This window comes from Coturnix japonica, chromosome 29, assembly GCF_054131305.1.
Source record: "Coturnix japonica strain WE chromosome 29, WE-NBRP24, whole genome shotgun sequence".
NCBI classification, from domain to species: domain Eukaryota; kingdom Metazoa; phylum Chordata; class Aves; order Galliformes; family Phasianidae; genus Coturnix; species Coturnix japonica.
Window position 1 is genome coordinate 7,896,435 of NC_140691.1, and position 20,707 is coordinate 7,917,141.

The following is a 20,707-nucleotide window of genomic DNA, read 5'->3' on the forward strand; positions in this document are numbered from 1 at the left end:
TTTCTGCTCTTCTCGTCTGCGCGTCTTCCTTACTTTCACCCTGTCCTTTTTCTTCTGGTGATGGAGATCTTCAGGCTGGAGGAGCTCTTGTCTTGCTGCAGCCACCCCAGCATCCCTTGCCAGCTGTGCTGTGCCCAAACTCATCCTCGCTGATCCATGCCAGCCGATCATCGATGTCAGCCATGTCCTCCGGGCTGCCTGCGCTTGTTGTCACTGCTGGAATAGCAGTCTGGAAAAGGCAATCTGGAAAAGTAAGTTCTTTGTACTTGAAAACTTCTCAGTTCCTTCTGATCTCGATATACAAAGTAGTTCCAAGTCCCTGTAGCTTTTGTGTTTTCTTTTGCAGAAGGATTCTGTGATTCTGTGTGATTCTGTGATCTTTGAGATCCTTTTCAACCCAGGCCATTCTATGACTGTACAGTTCCATACTGGAACAAATATAAAATGCTAACTATGTAAAACATGGAGTAAAACCTGTGTGATTTGTCCACACCAGGAGGTGATTAGAAAACAATTTGTAAGCTACAAAGCTGCTTGCTGGAAAGGAAGAGAAAATAAAACTACAAGAAACAGGGAAAACATTTCTTCCTGAAAATAGGAAGAATAATGGACCTGCCATGAAATTTGGGTGAAGCTGCCTGATTTTATGAAGCTATTCACATTATTTTCTTGGTGCTGTGTTTCCCAAATGAGTGGTTTCTGGCTCTGCTGCAGCACCAGTCTGCATGTGAACATCAACTCTACTCTCCATCTGGGAAGATTAAGACTTCACTTCTCCCACCAGCACCACTGAATTACAGTTACTCAGTGATTAAACAAAGGAATCCTTAAAGAAGGGTTTACAGCTGTCCTGTTATCTGAAGTGCTTGGGGCATTCTGATGCTATTAAGCTCTATGTATTAACAAGTTCAAAAAGAAAAGGTAGGCATCTGATTGTTGTGACAGTTTCTAAGTTATTTGGAAAGCTGTACCACCCAACCACTCCTTCTATTTGATGGAGGTGACAAAGCTCAGTTTAATTTCTGACTGCTGTTTAAATTCTGAAGCTCGAGCTGGTTCCTGGAGCAGAAAAAGCTCGGAAACTGTCCCTCCTACAAGCAGGCACCTCTGAGCAAAATATGACATCTCAATTTCTGATGGTAAGGTCAGGAGATCTGATACCAGCGTCTAGCTTTCGGCTTCATGCTATGTTAGTGGGACCTTTGGCATCTAGCACTTAATGATCTTGAAGGTTTCTTCCAACCCAAGCCCTCCCATGATCCTATGATTCTGTGATTTCACTCAGGTTTATTAAGATGAGATGAGTTCTCCTAAATGCACTGTTCTCCATATGATTATATTTGGAGTCTTGAATTATAATTGGGTGACTTAAACCAGACACCAAACTTTCTGATAGCCAAAATTAAATGAAATCAATCCTTGACTGTGTCAGTAGTCTGTAACTAGAGCCCATCAGGTAATTCCCAGCCTCCTGCCTGTATCAGTGGCTGCACACAGTGAAAAAGTCTGATGGGATTTTAACCTCTAAAATGTTCCAAAGCAACCAGAGGGTGAATATATTCACTATGCAAATACCTGCAGGAATAAGCTTGTCATGTATGTCCTCAGGTACCACAGTAGTTAATGGTGGGACTCAGTAGGTCATGCTGAAAGTTGAGTCTGCTGATCTTGAAGGTCTTTTCCAGCCTACATGACCTTATGCTAATATTTCTGTATTTATTTCTGTTCAGCTCCCAGAAAACCTCCCACCCAGCCCCCAGTTGACCCCGTGGTGAAAAATAAAACAGAAACCTCAGTGATGCTGGCATGGACCCCTCTGAAGATGCACCGCCCCATTCCAATCAATGGCTACGTCGTGGAATGCAAGAAACTAACTGGCTTCACCTGGGTGAGGTGCCACGAGTCTCATGTCCCCGTCCCAGAGTTCACGGTGAGCAATCTGTCTGAAGAGGCTGATGATCAGTTCCGAGTGTCTGCAGTCAATGCGCATGGACAGAGCCCGTCTCTGGAATTCCCAGGGAGCGTGCACCTTGGTAAGCACAAAAACCCCAGTGGAAATGGGTCAGTGTGTGCTGAGCAGCTGTGTTGGTTCCCTAAAGATGCTTCCTTTGACTTTAAGGATAGTAGTGCATTAACACACCAAAGGCTTTCCCTTATTCCTAGTTCTCCTATCTCCTATCAACCTCCAGCTACCACTAAAGTGATACAAGTTATGTTTCTGTGACAGGGACATGAATATCCTTATCTTTTGATATCTCATATGTGCAAGATCTGTAACAGATCTTAAGCATAGAAGTGCTTCTTCCAGCACTCATGCAAAGGGAGAAGTAGAAATGTCCCTATGATTTAATCTTCCATCTCTAAATGAGATACCAGACTTGCATCTAAAGAGCATTAAGACATACATGTTGTTCTTCCTCAGAACCAGTCCTGGCTGTGAAATCCCCCCTAACAACTGGTGAAGCTGTACCTGGAGGGGATGCCATGTTTACTATTGACCTTACAACAACGTGTCGCGGCACTTGGTACCTCAGTGGTAAAGTCTTACAGGAAAGCGAGACCTGGATCATCAAGAGAACCCAAACTACTCACAGCCTAATCATAAAGAACGTCACCAAGAAAGAGGATGGAGCAGAAGTGAAATTTGTTGCCAAAAATGTTGATGTCAGCACCAAGATGAGAGTGAGAGGTATTTGCTTTGATCCTTCTCCTTTCCTCTTACAGTCAAGGCATAGTTGCTGTGATCTGATGATTAGAACTGGGGCTGCAGGCATTCACTGACTGTACCAAATACCTGAAATTGCATCCCATGGACTGACGTGAGTCCTGGTAATGACCTAAACATGATAGCACTGAGTGTAGGGTAAGCCAATCTACCCAGCTGCTTGGTATCTGAACCAGATTGCTTCATGCCAGCTGATGAATGTCTGCAGTTCACAGCTACTGGCCAGTGCATTCAGTCACCAGGTTTACCACTGCATCACCATAGAGCAGTACTTTCAGCTCCAGGTTCAGACAGCCTTTCTGATTGCACTGGAATAGTTTAGAAGTAGGGGAGCAATCATTCCAATAATATCTCTATCAATCAGCTTTGCATGACAAAATAAAACAAATAAAGATTCATTATGGGAGGAGCTGTTTGTCATTGGGTGGAAACCTCCGCAGAAGCATGTTTAGAGCATTATTAATCAGTAGAAGGAGATGTTTGGTTGATTTTTACTTAGTAAATCCGGCAAGAAGAACAAATTAAATATCTTGAATTGCTCAGCACTGACCCAGTTATGAGTGCAGGAACAGAAGGTGATACTTTTTCAGAGATCTTGCAGCAAACATTGACCACGTTAGCCTGATATAAATTGAAATAATGAGGCCTTTGCTCCTGACAGGTGCTGCAGTGAGATTTACCAAGAAGAGCAAAGATGTAGAAAAGATCTCTGCTCCGCTGCGTGAGGAAGCCAAACTGCAGGCTGAGCTTTCAGACACAGGCGCTACTGTGGAGTGGATGAAGGATGGGAAGGAGCTCAAGGCCAGTGAAAAATAGGAACTGCACATTGTGGGGAAGAAACACACCCTGAAAATTCACAGCGTCTCCATGGATGATGCTGCAAGTTATCAGTGCATCTGTGAGGGGGATAAAATGCTCTATCAGCTTTCAGTGAAAGGTATGTGACAGTCTGGGCTGTCCTCTTCCTGCCCAGGGCCAGCAGACTGCATTCACCTGACTCCCCGACAGTCCAGCTGTTGTCAGACAGCATCTGGGGTGTTTTCAGTGGCTGTTTTGACTTGAACTGGCCAATCTGCTTTGTAGAGCCATTTGATTTCTGTGTTCTGTCCTGTGATTCGTCCCTAAGATATAGAGGAAATCAAGGGAAAGATAGGAAAAAGAGCATCCCAGTCTTCCTGTTCTTCTCCCAGGGTGGCCACGAGAGATGATGTAAACAGCTCTTTTTGTAGCAGTGATCCAAAATGTAGAAGAGACCTGTGAAGAGTCACAGGGATGTTTACTTAGCTGTCATTCCATGGTGGGCTTTTTCTTGCACAGATGTAGAGAGAAACTTAACTTTCCCACGCAGGTCTCTGTTTTGCTGCAGGGTGTAGGTCTGATCTCTGAGATCCACACGCTGGGCCTTGATTGCAATAAATGAGAGCCCTTTGTTTGCTCCAGTGGAAGACTTTCCATTTCTGCAGTACCCTCTGCAGATGACACAAATGCAAATGCACCTTCTTCCCAGCAACAATTGCCTTTTTTTTTTTTCACACTGAGTATGCATGAGGCTCTTCATCATATTCTGCTGGCTTGTCACCCTTGTTGATCCATGGAGAAACAACAAAGCCCTAGAGTAGTGTATGCACTTTGGCATTGGAGAGCTTACTTAATTGCTTCTTCTCAAAGAACAAACTCCAGAGAGACATGGAGAAAGCTCCAAACAGAACTGAATAATGGGACTAAATTGATGGAGAGCAGAACTTCCTGCCAAGGCTTGTCAGCTAGTCTTAATTTTGCTTTTCTTCTCTCAGTCATGTTAGCATAATATTTCATACTGGCAGGTCTGCCCCCAGAATTAACTGAATTAGCTGATGGACGTTTCCATGTGCTTTGCACTGTAATGTGACTATCAAATGAGTAATCAATGCTGTTATTTTAAAACCTGTGTTGGCAAGCTGTAAGACAAACAACTGCTGTTGGTAGCTTGGTTACTGCAGAATCAGCTTTCGTGTATCTCATAGATAGGGAAGAGACCCTTAAGGGTCAGCTAGTTGGACTCCCCCACAATGAACAGGGGCACCGCAGCTCCATCAGGTGCTCTGAGCCCTGTCCAGCCTGACTTTGAACATCCTCAGGCTCACCAATCTTATACCCATGCCACACACTCGCAGTATTTCACCATTCAGCATCGCCACTTGTATCTTCTCTTGCTGTAAACCAGAGCTAGCTGGTAAATCATCTGCTGTGCGGGTCAGCTGTGTCTCTCCCATGGGCATCACGTGGCTGCTGGGAGGCTCTGAAGAGCTGCAGCCAGAGGTGTGTCACCCGCTGGGCCTCGTGCCCAAAGGAGCCCACAGGAAAGTGTTGTTGCAGTTTGTCATGCACTGCACTGCCATGAGACTTGACGTGCCAGACATCCTCTGACCCGTGACCTCCTGCATCCAGGCAGGACATCTGAGACGTCTCCTTCAGCCTGACGTGGCTGCAGTTTCACACTGGTTTTACTAAGGAAGGAGAAGGCACGTGGATGAAACTCTTTTCCTGCTCTTCCTGGCATTAGCTCATAGTACAAGTAAAGCACTGTCAGGTCAAGCCTGGAGGAGTAATGCTTGTCACTGACCTGTTCCTGTTCAGGGTGGAGCTGGAGGGTAAAATAACACAAGAAATTGTCATTGAAATTCAATATCTGTGAAATTCAGCTGGCTGCATTCACAGAACCTGGCGTTAAGATCTGTTTTCTGGTTTCTATCTTGAGCCTATTTTCCATAACCCAGTCCTCATTTATGAACTGAAGCTCTACTGAAAGCCTTTCGCTGTGTATGCTCATGCTGCAGTGCAGCGCTTGTGACCTTTAACAGCACATTCACATTCCTCTGATCACAGGATCCTTAAGGTTGATTAAGACCCTCTAGTCTGACTGCTCACCCATCACCACCATGATGCTCACCATCAGCTAGCTAAAAACTCAGCAGAGATGATAGATCAAGCACAACACTGGATTTGGGATGGCTAGAGATTCCTAAGATATTGAAGGATTGCTTGCAGGTGGTATTGGCTCAGGTATTCACCCTGCATCCCACCTCCTGTTCTGTTTGGTTGAGAATCATGCATTCTGCAATTTCACTTTGTAATTCAAAGACCCTGGCTTTATCTGTTGAAAAACTGATCTAAAACAAGCCAAGAAGACTCCGTTGGAACTGGTTGATGCAGAACAAAGGACATCCCCAAAGGACAAGTTGCACTGTTTGATGAACATTATTGGATGAGAGCTAAGCTAAGATTTAAAAAGTTCTGGGGCTGTCTCTGAGCATCAGATACAGAGGAAGCCTGCATGATTCCCTGAGAATGGATACCTCCTACTTTGGTGTAGGGTTAAGGGAACACTAGCAGTAACTCCTATCACAAAATGTCACATGGCACAGACAAAATGCCATCAAGAGGGCTTAATTAGGAGCACCAAATGGTCACAAGATGGTCTTAGGGCAGGGAAGTAATCTATCTATGTGATATTGATTGATGCTGTTAGTTCTTAACAGCTTGACTCTAGAGGGACTGTTCTTCTTTGGTCACCTAGTTTTAAAAGAATAGATGGCTCCTGTCTATTACAATTTTTAATGCATTATTTGTTCACTGATGCCATAAATGTGCCTGGCATAGCAATTGGCCTTGGTATATTCAGCTCGGCGTCCAGTCGGATCTTGAATATCTCCACAGAAGGAGACTCCACCACCTCCCTGGGCAGCCTGTTCCAGTGCTACGTCACTCTCACCGTAAAGAAGTTATTGCACACATTAGTGCAGAACTTCCTATGGTGCAGTTTCTGTCTGTTTCCCCTTGTCCCGTCTCCACACACTGCTGAAAAGAGTCTGGCCTCAACACTTTGCCCCCCACACCTCAAATATTTATAGAACCTGGATCCTGTCCCCTCTCAGCCTTCTTTTCTCAAGGCTAAACAGACCCAGTTCCCTCAGTCTCTCCTCATTGGGGAGATGCTCCAGGCCTTTCACCATCTTAGTGGCCCTCTGCTGGACTCTTTCTAAGAGATCCCTGTCTTTTTTTTACTGGGGAGCCCAGAACTGGACACAATATTCCAGATGAGGCCTCACCAGGGCAGAGTAGAGGGGGAGGATCACCTCCTTCGACCTGCTGGACACGCTCTTTTTAATGCACCCCAGGATGCCATTGGCCTTTTTGGCCACAAGGGCACACTGCTGGCTCATGGTCAATCTGTCGTCCACCAGGACGCCCAGGTCCCACTCAGCAGAGCTCCTGTCCAGCAGCTCTTCCCCCAGCCTGTACTGGTGCATGCAATTATTTCTCCCTAGGTGCAAGACTCTACACTTGCTTTTGTTAAACCTCATCTGGTTTCTTACTGCTCAGCTCTCCAGCCTGTCCAGGTCTCTCTGAATGGCAGCACAGCCTTCAGGCGTGTCAGCCAATCCTCACAACTTCGTGGCATCAGCAAACTTGCTGAGGGTGGTCACTATCCCCTCATCAAGGTCACTGATGAAGATGTTGAACAAGACCGGACCCAGCACAGACCCCTGGGGGACGCCGCTAGTTACAGGCCTCCAGCCAGATTCCGCACCGCCAACGACAACCCTCTGCACTCGGCCTGTCAGCCAATTCTCGACCCACTTCACTGTCCACTCATCTATCCCATACTTCCTCAGCTTTGTTATAAGGATGTCAAGGGGGACAGCATCAAAAGCCTTACAGAAATCAAGGTAGACTACATCTACCGCTCTCCCCCTGTCCACCCAGCTAGTGACATCTTCATAAAAGGCCTACAGGTTGGTCGAGCACGACCTCCCCTTGGTGAACCCATGCTGAGTACTCCTGATAACCTCCTTTTCTCCCAGTTGTCTGGAGATGGCATCCAGCACAAGCTGTTCCATCACCTTCCCTGGGACAGAGGTGAGGCTGACTGGCCTATAATTACCCGGGTCCTCCTTCTTGCCATTTTGAAGACAGGAGTGACACTGGCCGTCCTCCAGTCTTCAGGCACCTCCCCAGTTCTCCAAGACCTCTGATAGATTACAGAGAGCGGCTCAGCAACGACCTCCAGCAGCTCCCTCAGGACCTGTGGATGCACCCCATCAGGTCCCAAGGATTTATGGACCTTAATGTTTCCTAGGCACTCACAGACCACCTCTTCCCTGACTAAAGGGAAATCTCCCATTCCCCACACTCTCTCATTAACCTCCAGGGCCTGGGATTCCGGAGGGAGAGCCCTTTCACTAAAGACAGAAGCAAAAAAGGCGTTCACTATTTCCACCTCCTCAGCATCCCTCCTCTCCCTGGAAGCACTCAAGGCCAGGCTGGATGTGTTGTGAGCAACCTGGTCTACAGCGAGGTGTCCCTGTCTATAGCAGGTTGGAACGAGGTGATCTTAAGGGTCCCTTCCAACACAAACCATTCTAAGATTCTAGGACAGAAAAACAGGCCAGCTCTCCCACATTGTTTCAGTGTCATTTACTTATAAAACAAGCTCTGGGACAACCCGAGAAGGTATTTGTTCCACGTGCAGCATCACCTGTGATAGAAACCAAGGAAGCCTACAGCAGGCCTCAGGACTCAGCAAGCCTTTTTGGCTCAAAGCAGGGCCAGCTGGAGCAGCTTACCACGAGTGCACCCAGAAGGGCCTCCATGCAGCTGCAGGCTTGCCGCATGTCATTGCATGTCATTGTGATGCAACAGTGGGTGAGCGTGACATAAAGCTGCAGGCTGGAACTCCGGCTGGGGTGGCCTCAGTTCGCTGCTGCTGGAGCGAGAGGTGGTAGCGGAGGGTTGCAGCTCTCAGAGAGTTCCTACCAGGAGCCATGGAGTGCTGTTGCAGTGCTGGATTCCGAAATCCAGATGAATTTCTGAGCAGAGCGGGGAAGAGTGGAAAGGTGAGCGCTGCTACATCAAGAGAGGGCTGAGTGCAGTAGCCTGGGGTATGCAGGACTGCTCTGGGGCTGTAGATGCTCTCCAGAGGCTGAGGGACACTTCTCCTCATGCTGGTGCTGGAGAAGGCTTGCAGGGAATCGCACCTCTCTGCACATCCCAGCATCGGTTACAGAAGTGGGGAGGGAGCTGCCAAAGGGAGCGGAGGTGGGCTGGAGAGGGGAATGGAGTGTCTGAGTGTCCAAGCGTGTCTTTGTCTTTCTAGCTCCGACCCAGAGGACAGGAAGTTGGAGCAGGAGGTAGCTGGCTGTTGGACCTTCCACTCGGGGTTAAAATCCCTGTGCAGCCCGGCACCAAGCTCCTTTTCGCCAGGAGAAAGCTGGGGGAAAAGGTGAGAGGAGTAAGGAAGCGTCAAAAAGGGCTCTTGTTTCCTGGGGTTGCCGCCATGCCAAGGAGGCCTTGTGTTGGGATGCCAATCCCATGTGTTGGGATGCTGGGGCCAGGCACCCATCAGGCACAGAAATGTGGAGACCGGGTCGTTCCTGGAGGAGGGTGCAACCCTCTGCTCTCCCTCTTGGAGGACTTAGGAAAACCCAGACATGACTGTTTGGGAAAGAGGCAAGAGGCCAGCCTGTGGGTGTGAGCAGCTTGGAAGTGTCTCTGTTTCTTTGCTGCTCTCTCCTTCCCCATTCACACTCTACAACACATCTCTTCCAGCTCCACCAGCCTTCTCCTCAGTTTGACCTGAGAGATCCGTACAGTCGCAATCTGTGCACAGAGTACAACAGCCTGCATGACCCGCATCTGCGGGAGTTCCACAACCGCAAAAACAACCTGCGGAACCTGAAGAAACGGGGCTTGGTCACCGAGGATGGCGACGTAAGTTTGGCTGTTGGGCTGACCAACACGGGTCTCCTCAGGAGGGCTTTCCAGTCTGCCAGGCAGGGGCCTGACACTACAGCCATCTGTCATTGTCTCTTCTGTAGGTTGTCTGCACTCTGAAGGAGTTCAACGAGTACAGGCAGTACCTGACGAGGCTGAAGCTGGAGAAAAAGCAAGCAAAGAGGCGAGAAGAGGTAGGCAAAGCCCAGTATTGGTAGGCACGTGTCAGCAGCATGGCACTGAGGGCACGGGCTTTACTTGATGGATCTGAGGGAGATGGGGAAAGCAGAAAAGGTGAGGGGCGGGCTGGTGGTCTAGGCATTGAGGCATGGAAAGGACAGCTCAGCTCAGAGCTGAGCTAGCACAGCGTGCTGGTGTGAAGGCAGCCTGGAAAGTTGCTTGCTTACAAGCAGAGCACTGTGGCAGCCGTTCTCTTCTGCCCTCATTGCAAGGCTGAAGCAGTGTGCTTGCCCTCTTCTGCGTAAAGCAGCAGTACTTAGGGTGGGAAGCACTCTCTAAGACAAGACCAAGCATAAACCCTCTGTTCCCTTCCAGGATGAGCTTCTTCGGGAGATTTCCAATTTGAAGAAATCGATCCACAGACTACAGATGGCCAGGGACAAGTTCCAGCCCGGTCCCGTGGATTACATTGCGGGTTCGAAAATCAGACCCACAATGCTTCATAAACCAGCTGGCCCCTCTCCTTCATGCTATAATCTTCTGTCTGGACAATGCAGAAGGAATGTGGCTTTGATGGAGCGTGGCCTTCAGGGAGACTCATGGAGCACAGGGCGTGCAATGAAGCTGCCTGAGAAGTCACCCAAACCTGCATTGGGCAGGGAAGGCTCCAAACTCCCCAGAATCATCCAGACTACTTCTGCGTCAACAACAAACTCCAAACTCCCCAGAAGCATTCGTACTGCTTCTGACCCAACAGCAAACTCCAGAGTCCCCAGAATCATCCAGACTACTTCTGCGTCAACAACAAACTCCAAACTCCCCAGAAGCATTCGTACTGCTTCTGACCCAAAAACAAACTCCAGAGTCCCTAGAAGCATCCAGGCCCCAGTGAAGGGAAAAGGAAAAAAAGGGGAAAACAAGTAGAGAGATTGGCCAAAAACCAAAACAGTGGCAACAAATTAGTTTTAATTGGCTTAATTAATTTTAATTTGTTTAATTCGTTTTAATTTGTTTAATTAATTGACCAAAGATGATACCAGAATGCAAGATAACACACTACAGTACAATATATCATAATTAGTATCAGAATTAGAATTAAAACCAATAAAAAAAATTAAAAAAATAACATTACAAAGTGTGTCCGAAAACTGAAGTCCTTATTCTAAAGCCGAGGTGAGACAACCCAGGGAGTTCTCGTGCTGCTGGGATCAAAAAGGAAAGGGGAGATCAAGTGATATACGGATGGCTTTTATCTTTTGCACTGAACATAAAGGGTGACAGAGCAGCAAGCAATCCTCTGGGGGATGTAGTTGTTCTCTGCTGGGGGTACATGCAGTGTTACAGGCTTGGGACAGAATGGCTGGATGACTGTGAAGAGGAAAGGGACCTGGGGCTGTTGGTCGATGCTCTGCTCAACATGAGCCCACAGTGTGCCCAGGTGGCCAAGAAGGCCAAGGGCATCCTGGCCTGTATAAGAAACAGTGTGGCCAGCAGGAGCAGAGAGGTGATCATCCCTCTGTACTCAGCTCTGGTGAGGCCGCATCTCAAGTACTGTGTTCAGTTTTGGGCTCCTCACTACAAGAAGGACATGGAGGATGAGGTCCTCACAGGGGACTTCAACCACCCTGATATCTGTGGGAGGGACAACACAGCATTGCACCAGAAATCAAAGAGGTTTCTGGAATGTGCTGATGATAACTTCCTCTTCCAAGTAGTATGGGAACCTCAAAGATCAGGTTAGGAAAGCTAAAACCCAGGCAGAACTAAATCTAGCTGGGGACAGAAAGGGGAACAGGTATATCAGTGATTAAAAAGAAGGTAAGCGAGGATGTGGGCCCTCTCTGGAAGGCAACTAGAGGCCTGGTCATGAGGAATACAGAGAGAGCTGAGGTGCTCAATGACTTCTTTGCTTCAGGCCTCACTGGCAAGTGCTCAAGGCCCAGAGCCCAAACTGCAGAAAGCAACAGTAAAACTTGGAGAAGGTGGATCTGTAGGTGCTGTAAGTGAAGATGAGGTTCTAGACCATCGAAAGAATCTGAAGCTGCACAAGTCCAAGGGATCCATCCGCAGGTTCTGAGGGAACTGGTGGATGAACTTGCCAAGCCGCTGTGCATCGTATTTGAAAGGTCATGGCAGTCTGGTGAAGTTCCCACTGATCAGAAAAGGGGAAACATAACCCCCCTATTCCGGATCAGGAAAAAAGAAGATCCAGGGAACTACAGGCCAGTCAGTCTCACCTCTGTGCTTGGTAAGATCGCGGGGTAGATCCAACTGAAGGCCCTACTGCACCACACGGAAAAATAAAGACAAGGTGGCTGGTGGTAATCAAAATGGTTTCACCATGGGCAAGTCAGACGTGACAAACTTGGTGGCCCATGTCAACTTCATGAAGTTCAACAAGGACAAGTGCCCTGAGTTGGGGAAATCTCAAGCACAGATAAAGGTTGGGTGGAGAATGGCTTGAGAGCAGCAACGAGGAGAAGGATTTGGGGGTCTCAGATGATTCAGCACGAGGTGGCAGTGTACGCTTGCGGCCTGGAAGGCCAAATATATCCCAGGTTTCATCAAGAGAAGTGTGACCAGCGAGTCGAGGAGGCAACTCTGCCCCTCCGCGCTGCTCCCGTAAGACCCCACATGGAGTACTGCGTCCAGCTCTGGGGACCCCAACACAAGGACACTGTGCTGTTGGAGCAGGTCCAGATGAGGGAAATGGAGATGATCAGAGGGCTGGAGCACCTCCCCTAGAAGGACAGGCTGAGAGAGCTGGGGCTCTTCAGCCTGGAGAAGAGAAGGCTCCAGGGGGACCTTATAGCAACCTCCCAGTATCTGAAGGGAGTGCATAGGAAAGCTTGGGAGGGACTTTTTATAAATGCATGTAGTGACAGGATGAAGGGAAATGGTTTTAAACTGGAAGAGGGTAGATTTAGAATACATACCAGGAAGAACTTTACTGTGAGGGTGGTGAAACACTGGAACAGTCTTCCCAGTGAGGCTGTGGTTGCCTCACAGAATCACAGAATTGCAGGGGTTGGAAGGGACCTCTAGAGATCATCGAGTCCAACCCTCCTGGAAAGCAGGCTCCCTACACCACGTCGCACAGCTCGGCGTCCAGTCGGATCTTGAATATCTCCACAGAAGGAGACTCCACCACCTCCCTGGGCAGCCTGTTCCAGTGCTACGTCACCCTCACCGTAAAGAAGTTCTTCCGCATCTTCGTGCAGAACTTCCAATGCTGAAGTTTCATCCCATTACCCCTAGTCCTGTCCCTACACATTACTGAAAAGAGACCAGCCACGCCACTATGGCACCCACACCTCAGGTATTTATAAACCTGGATCAAATCCCCTCTCAGTCTTCCTTTCTCAAGGCTAAACAGACCCAGTTTGCTAAATCTCTCCTCATAGGGGAAATGCTCCAGGCCCTCCACCATCTTAGTGGCCCTCCGCTGGACTCTTTCCAAGAGATCCCTGTCTTTTTTGTACTGGGGAGCCCAGAACTGGACACAGTACTCCAGAGGAGGCCCCACCGGGGCAGAGTAGAGGAGGAGGATCACCTCCCTCGACCCGCTGGCCATGCTCTTTTTAATACACCCCAGGATGCCATTGGCCTTCTTGGCCACAAGGGCACACTGCTGGCTCATGGTCAATCTGTCGTCCACCAGGACGCCCAGGTCCCACTCAGCAGAGCCCCTCTCCAGCAGCTCTTCCCCCAGCCTGTACTGGTGCATGCAATTATTTCTCCCTAGGTGCAAGACTCTACACTTGCTTTTGTTAAACCTCATCTGGTTTCTTACTGCTCAGCTCTCCAGCCTGTCCAGGTCTCTCTGAATGGCAGCACAGCCTTCAGGCGTGTCAGCCAATCCTCACAACTTCGTGGCATCAGCAAACTTGCTGAGGGTGGTCACTATCCCCTCATCAAGGTCGCTGATGAAGATGTTGAACAAGACCAGACCCAGCACAGACCCCTGGGGGACGCCGCTAGTTACAGGCCTCCAGCCAGATTCCGCACCGCCAACGACAACCCTCTGCACTCGGCCAGTCAGCCAATTCTCGACCCACTTCACCGTCCACTCATCTATCCCATACTTCCTCAGCTTTGTTATAAGGATGTCAAGGGGGACAGCATCAAAAGCCTTACAGAAATCAAGGTAGACTACATCTACCGCTCTCCCCCTGTCCACCCAGCTAGTGACATCTTCATAAAAGGCCTACAGGTTGGTCGAGCACGACCTCCCCTTGGTGAATCCATGCTGAATACTCCTGATAACCTCCTTTTCTCCCAGTTGTCTGGAGATGGCATCCAGCACAAGCTGTTCCATCACCTTCCCTGGGACAGAGGTGAGGCTGACCGGCCTATAATTACCCGGGTCTTCCTTCTTGCCATTTTGAAGACAGGAGTGACACTGGCCGTCCTCCAGTCTTCAGGCACCTCCCCAGTTCTCCAAGACCTCTGACAGATTACTGAGAGCAGCTCAGCAACGACCTCCAGCAGCTCCCTCAGCACCTATGGATGCACCTCATCAGGTCCCAAGGATTCATATTCAGTGACTGAAAGCAACAGTTGTTGCTCTAAGAAATGCAATACTAAGCTAGGTCTGCCTGTAGCTGACAGCCATCAGCTTGCTCCTCAGACAGGTTCTGTCTGGATGGAATGAAGGGCATGAAATACTGATGTGCTCATCAAACGCTGCTTGTTAGCTTAGAGACAAGGTGTTGAATAGGTTTGTTCATGTATTGCAAACACGTTACTTAGCTGCCTTCATTTTAGCTTCAGAAGAACATGTGCAGAATACAGAACTGATTAAAAGAAATAAGAACTGTCTGCATAGAACTTACTCTTTCCTTACACAGGAGAATCAAGCACACATTTGTATGTGAGTACCTCCAGAGGTGAAACTCAATCACCCAAATGTAATGAGCAGAGACATTACAATCAGTTCTAACTGTATCTTCATGCTGTGCTGAATAAGCCTGAGTCAGGATGTAAACCACTTTCTCTTTTTTTCTTCAGATGAAGCCATTAATTCTATCAACAAGCCCAAAACGACTCCAGAAATATCAGTCAGTCCTTCTGAAGACCTGGAGCTGGTGTGTGAGGTGTCAGCTGCAAGCGGAGCTTTCATATGGAAGAAAGATCAAACAGAGGTGAAGCAGGACCAGAGGACAACCATCATCTCCCAGGGGACGCACCGCAAGCTCATGGTCAAAAATGTGACCCTGAAAGACCAAGGGAGCTACAGCTGTGAAACCAAAGATGACAAAGCAACATTCCAGGTGAAAGTCAGAGGTGAGAAAATGCTTGAAATCCCAGAGATAAAGGAATGCTTCATTTTGTGTGTCTTGCATTTGGAGGATCAACTGACAGCCTCTCTGGTGCAAAACATTTTGGCTATAGGACTTTCTTTGTCATCTAGTGTCATAGCAACACTTTTCTACATGTGCTTTTCCATCCAGGAATGAATTACTGCAACAAACCATAGGCAAGGAGGGTAACTTGTGCAGCTCTTGTAGTCATCTGGTGTCTGCAGGGTTACAGTGCAAGAGCACACCAGGCATGCAAGGAGTGAGAAAAGGGGAGGTGTTTGAAGAGATCTGGTTACAAAATTTGAATGACACAATTAGGTGGAAAATGCCACTAATCAGACTCATAAATGGCCTGGGTTGCAAAGCCCCACAGTGCTCATCCAGTTCCAAACCCCTCCTATGTGCAGGGTTGCCAACCAGCTGCCCAGGCTGCCCAGAACCACATCCAGCCTGGCCTTGAATGCCTGCAGGGATGGAGCATCCACAGCCTCCTTGGGCAACCTGTTCTAGAGGGCCATTCCCTTCTGTTTTACTGGAAATGTAGAGAGACATGAGAAGAAAAAAAGATAAGGGAGGAGGTTCAGCAGTGCATGCAGGTGTTCTAAATCTCATGTCCAAATCTGCTATCAGACTGCGAAATGTTTAGCTTTGTGATATGATGTGATATGATATGAAATGAAATGATATGCTTATCATTTCCCAAGGCAAAATAGAGGGGAAAGTATTTTCCTGTCTTAACGAGGTATCACAATGCTCCCTGTGAAGGGCAAGTATAGTGAAAACGGGGAACTGGAGTAAGCTCTGCAGCAGACTACAGCAAAACGGTGTGACTGTTGTGATGTACCTGCAGAGAAAGAAGATGTGTTTACAAACAAGGACAAGGTACAAAAAGAGGTGAAGGCTGTACTGACTCAAAATGCCACGCTGAGCTGCGAGGTGGCCCAGGAGAAGACGGAGGTGAAGTGGTACAAGGAGGGGAAACTGATCACCTCGAGCAAGAAGTTCAAGGTGCAGTCAGAGGGCAAACAGCGTCGGCTGGTGGTGAGCCAGGTGGAGAAGAAAGGTGCAGGGGAGTACAGCTGCAAGGCTGCTGGCCAGAAACTCACCTTCAAGATTCATGTAACTGGTAGGAAACACATTTTGGTTGATATTCTTTGATTATTCCATAGTCTGGCTGTGGAAACGTCTGTGTGAATGTGTCTTGATTCTGCCATGAAACTGTTTTGGGGAGGATGAAAAGAAATGCTTACAAACGTGCAGCTAAAATGATTATTTGTTTTTAACAGTGTTTCATCCAGCTCTTCCCCTACAACTACTTTATCATCAGCTGTCCATGGATGTCCAACTGTGATTTGTACAATGTGCAACACTGCTCTGCCAGTTGATATTTCAACAGTAGTAGTTACAGATCTCTACTGTGGCTGCACTGAGGTTTGGTTGTTGGTGTCCTAAGAACTTTTAGTCAGAGGCATTGCACTTGCCTTTGGCTTGTTGAATCCCACGTTGACGACCATTCGTTCCATGTTCTGTAAATGTAATGACCAGTCATGAATCCATTGATACCTGTCTAATTGTACATTTCTCATTAGTCTGAGAGTTTAGAACAGAGGCAGATCTCTCACTCCAGCTGCAGTAGAGATTGCTCTGGTGTCAGTATATTTTGCACAAGATCCAGTAAATTTTAACTTAGACTCCAGATAGCCATGGGCACATCAGCTGCATTCTGAGTGACCATTAGTGAGCTGGCTGATGACGAGGGTTTGTCTTCTGTTTTATTTGTAGCTGCACTCTGCTGGTTTTTGCTCGTAAGTCAGCTTGTTCTCTGTTAACTTTACAGTTCTTGTCTTGTATTCTGAGCTGATCAGGACAGGGAATCTGTTTTCTCCTCTTCTTTCTTATGGCAGTGAACACATTGGAGCTTAATCCTGGTCAAGGTTTGGCATTTGGTCAGCTATGTGGAGGAGCAACTGTACTGGGAGTCTACTGCCTTTCTGCTCACACAGACCTGGTGTCCTTGCAGAGCATAGCTTGCGTTCTGTTCCCTCGTAAAGGTTGCAGTCTTTGCTCTCTCCATCTTGGGGCATTCTGCTCCTTCAGTCCCTGGTGTGCAATATATCTCTGCTCCTGTAGTAGACAGTTTTGCTGCTGCCTGTGGTGTAGACTCTAAACTATCAGCTTTTACGTTTCCCACACCATGTGGATGTGATTCTGGGGCCTTTGGATCTGTTCCGTGAGTTGTGTAGCTCATGCTTTTGGCTCAGGAAACTGGCAGTTTCAGCAAAGAGTGGATTACAGAAAGGGTAGATTTGGGAGTTATCTGTCAGAGAAAATGAAATATGAACAATGACAGAAAGACTATGGCAACAGCTGGAATCAACCAAGTTAATCCTCAGCAGCCAAAGCCAGCCCACGTCTTATTGCAGAGGTGTAGGGAGAAAACCCAGCAATGTAGTGCTTTTACACTTGAATTTTGCTAGCTGAGGGCTATTATTAGCTGTTTGCCTCAGAAACCAAAGGTTTTCTGTTCTCTTTCAGACCGGATGAGCTCATGGCTGCACAGGGTAATGTAATACTTCCTCCTCTGCCATACGTGGAGAGTGCTTGCCTAGCTACCGTTGCTGTATTTCTCATGTTAACCACTGTAACATGACTTGCAAGTCCAGCCCTCACTGCAGAATGATGTGGTGTGAAAGTCAGGAGGGATTATGAGTACTCTTGGAGTGGTTGGCTCTTTCACTACAGAAATCCTCATCTTACTAGCTTCTCCCAAAGTGCAATGGCTTTCTGAGTCTTAATTTCTCCTCTTACCATTGCACTCAGAAAGCTTTTCAGGGTTCCTCTACCCCAGGGTTCCACTGGTAGCACAGAACAATCCCATTTTAAGGACATGTTGAATGTTAGGTGCTGAGTGTTGAGCATTATGGGATGCAGATTAGACCTTCTTGCTTAAAAGAAACAAGTGCTGCACACCTTGGAAACCTATAGAAAACTAGACTAAAAAGGGCTGATTCTGCCATCTCATTATCTCAGTATTTGTGGTGCACGCTGAAATCCTTATTTGAAGTGGGCCAAAGCTCCATTGCATTTGTGAGAAGTTTTGCATCACCTGGTTGGTCTAGGCCATGTTTGTTGTCTTGCTAATAAGCAAGCCTTCTGATCTTCATCAAATCATTGTGGTTGGAAAAGACCACAAAGATCCCCACATCCAGCCTCAACCCATCCCACCATGCACACTGCCCACGTCCCTCAGTGCCACATCTCCATGGTTATTGAACACTCCCAGGGATGGTGACCCCACCACCTCCCTGCAAAGCTGTGCCACCACATCACCATTCCTCTTCAGAAGAAGTTTTTCTTAACATCCAATTTGAACCTTCCCTGAAAATCATCAGTCAGAACAGGGGCTGTTGAAGATGGGCTGAGAGAATGATGCTTCTGCAGTCAATACAAGCAGGGAGATCAAATGTAGAGTGTATCAACTGCATTCTTGCATTGGCTTGCTGCCCTGCTCCCTGGCCTTCAGTGGACTGCAGTGCTGGTGGTAGAGCTGTGGTGTGAATCCTGGGATTGCACGTACTGCAACGGTCAGCAGCACAGGAACTTGAGCTGAACTTACCCTCCTGGGCAGCTGCTGCCACTCAGAATTCAGACAGCATGCAGAGGAGAAAGTCATGAAGGAAGGGAAAGGGATGGCAGCAGAAGGCTTCACAGAGTGACAGCGGGGAGGAAGGAGATAGGGGACAGGTCCTGGAAGGGTTTGCCATGACTGCTGGGGAGCAGGAGCCTTCCCGGTCACCTGAGCTGGGTATGCCTGAATATGCTTGCATGAATGATCTGAATGAGTGGTCTTCCATGTCTCCACTGCAAATAAAAGGCAATGTCAATCCCCCTCACACCTGCTAGTCCTGCATTCATGCTTGGAGCCTCTGTCTTGGTATCAGCATCAGGACCCTGGGATCTTTCCTGGGACCCAAACAAGCATAGGAAGCTTATTCAAAATTGCTCTGCTGTTAGAAGCTGGCTAGCACTAGAGAAGTCCATGATGTAAGTGCATCATAAATATTCTGCACTTCTACAGCCTTTTGTAGGGCAAACCATGGAATAGAAATGGAAGCCCATTTATTTAGGGTTTATCTGTTCTCCCACGCCTCAAATAGGAACTAGCATGAACGCTCTCAGCGACCAGTTGTTGGTAAAAGGAGAATCAGATAAAACAGTCATTAAAGTAATCAATAAAAGATTCAATGTATCAATCGATCCCACTTAGCAAAGTGATTAACTGAATCCCCTTAACTGAAGTGTGTATGCCTAACTAATTATACTTGCTATCTTTCTGATGCTAACTCCATTTGTTGACACAAAGGGTAAGGTGGGCTTTAAACACTTTCTTCTATATGTGTTAGGTATTAAGAGGAGATGACCTCAGCCAGTTCTCTGAAGAATCAGGGGTTGCTGAGAGTAGAAAACCATGCTTTATGCATAAAACCGAGCTACAAAACCTAATGTAGGCCAAGTATTCACAATATTAAGGGCTATATCACTGCCATATGGTAGAGTCAAAAGATGGTTTTCTGCTCTTAAATTTCTATGGTTTCCTGATTTTGAGGTCTTCATAATTGAGCTGTATTTGGCTGATCTCCAGCGTAGAGTGGAGCAATATCAAAAAGACAGACAGATGAAGATCTGTCATTGTCTTCATTCGAAGAAATCTGAAAATTAGGAGTCCCAGCTGATAGTAAAGACTACCCAGAGGGATGGGATGACCATAGGGACTGTGCTGAGATGCATTATAATGTGTGATAAACACTGTGAAGCAGAGTTGCTCCAGGAAATGGTCCAATACAACATAGAAGCAACTTTTAATGTCTTCCAGTCACAAGTTGTTCATATCTAATGTATATTTTACCCAGTGTTTTCCAGTTCCAGAAGCAGAGGATGCCTTTATCAACAAGCAGAAGGTGCAGAAGGAGGTGAAGGCTGTACTGACTCAAAATGCCACGCTGAGCTGCGAGGTGACCCAGGAGAAGACGGAGGTGAAGTGGTACAAGGAGGGGAAACTGATCACCTGGAGCAAGAAGTTCAAGGTGGAGTCAGAGGGCAAACAGCGTCGGCTGGTGGTGAGCCAGGTGGAGAAGAAAGATGCAGGGGAGTACAGCTGCGAGGCTGCTGGCCAGAAACTCACCTTCAAGATTCATTTCACAGGTGAGAGAAATTGTTTCGACTGTATTGAACCCCCCAACAAAGAAGGAAGGGAAAGTTAAGTGGTTTGACACATTCAACCCCAGCATTCAGTGATGTAGACGGTGCTTAAAATCTGTTTAATTCGTGTACTTTCTGTTTGCCTTCTGAAGCTATGAACACAGAGGACTTGGGTAGCCTCAGCTTAAGACAGGCTGGAAATAATTGGGGAATTTCCCTGGGCATCTCAAGTAGATGCAATGATAGCAAAATGAGAAGTCACTAATTTCAGGGGAAATTAAAGAATATGAAAGATATCTTCAGGGCACAAGCACACCCCTGCAAATGCTTCTTCCTAAATAGTCTTAGAGACAGCATTTGGTCACAATGCTAGAAGGCGGCATTGGTGGTTTCTATTAAATTAAAGAAACCTGCAACTAAAAAGGTTTTCCAGTATTTTCTTTTGTTTTCTTCTCTATAGCAGGTACAAAAGAAATGCTTAAAAATAGAAAGGCTTCAAGCTGGTGCTTTTCTTTCCAGAAATGGAGGAAGACAGGCGTTCTATTTA

General features: G+C 47.4%; 1 long non-coding RNA gene across 1 annotated transcript; it reads left to right on the top strand.

The window, feature by feature from the left end:
* Positions 1–3,386: 3,386 nt before the first annotated feature.
* LOC146755946 (uncharacterized) lies at positions 3,387–9,579 on the top strand. Its single transcript, XR_014937823.1, has 3 exons — positions 3,387–3,662; positions 8,862–8,987; positions 9,314–9,579. It is a non-coding gene; the product is annotated as an uncharacterized LOC146755946 (long non-coding RNA).
* Positions 9,580–20,707: the final 11,128 nt, after the last annotated feature.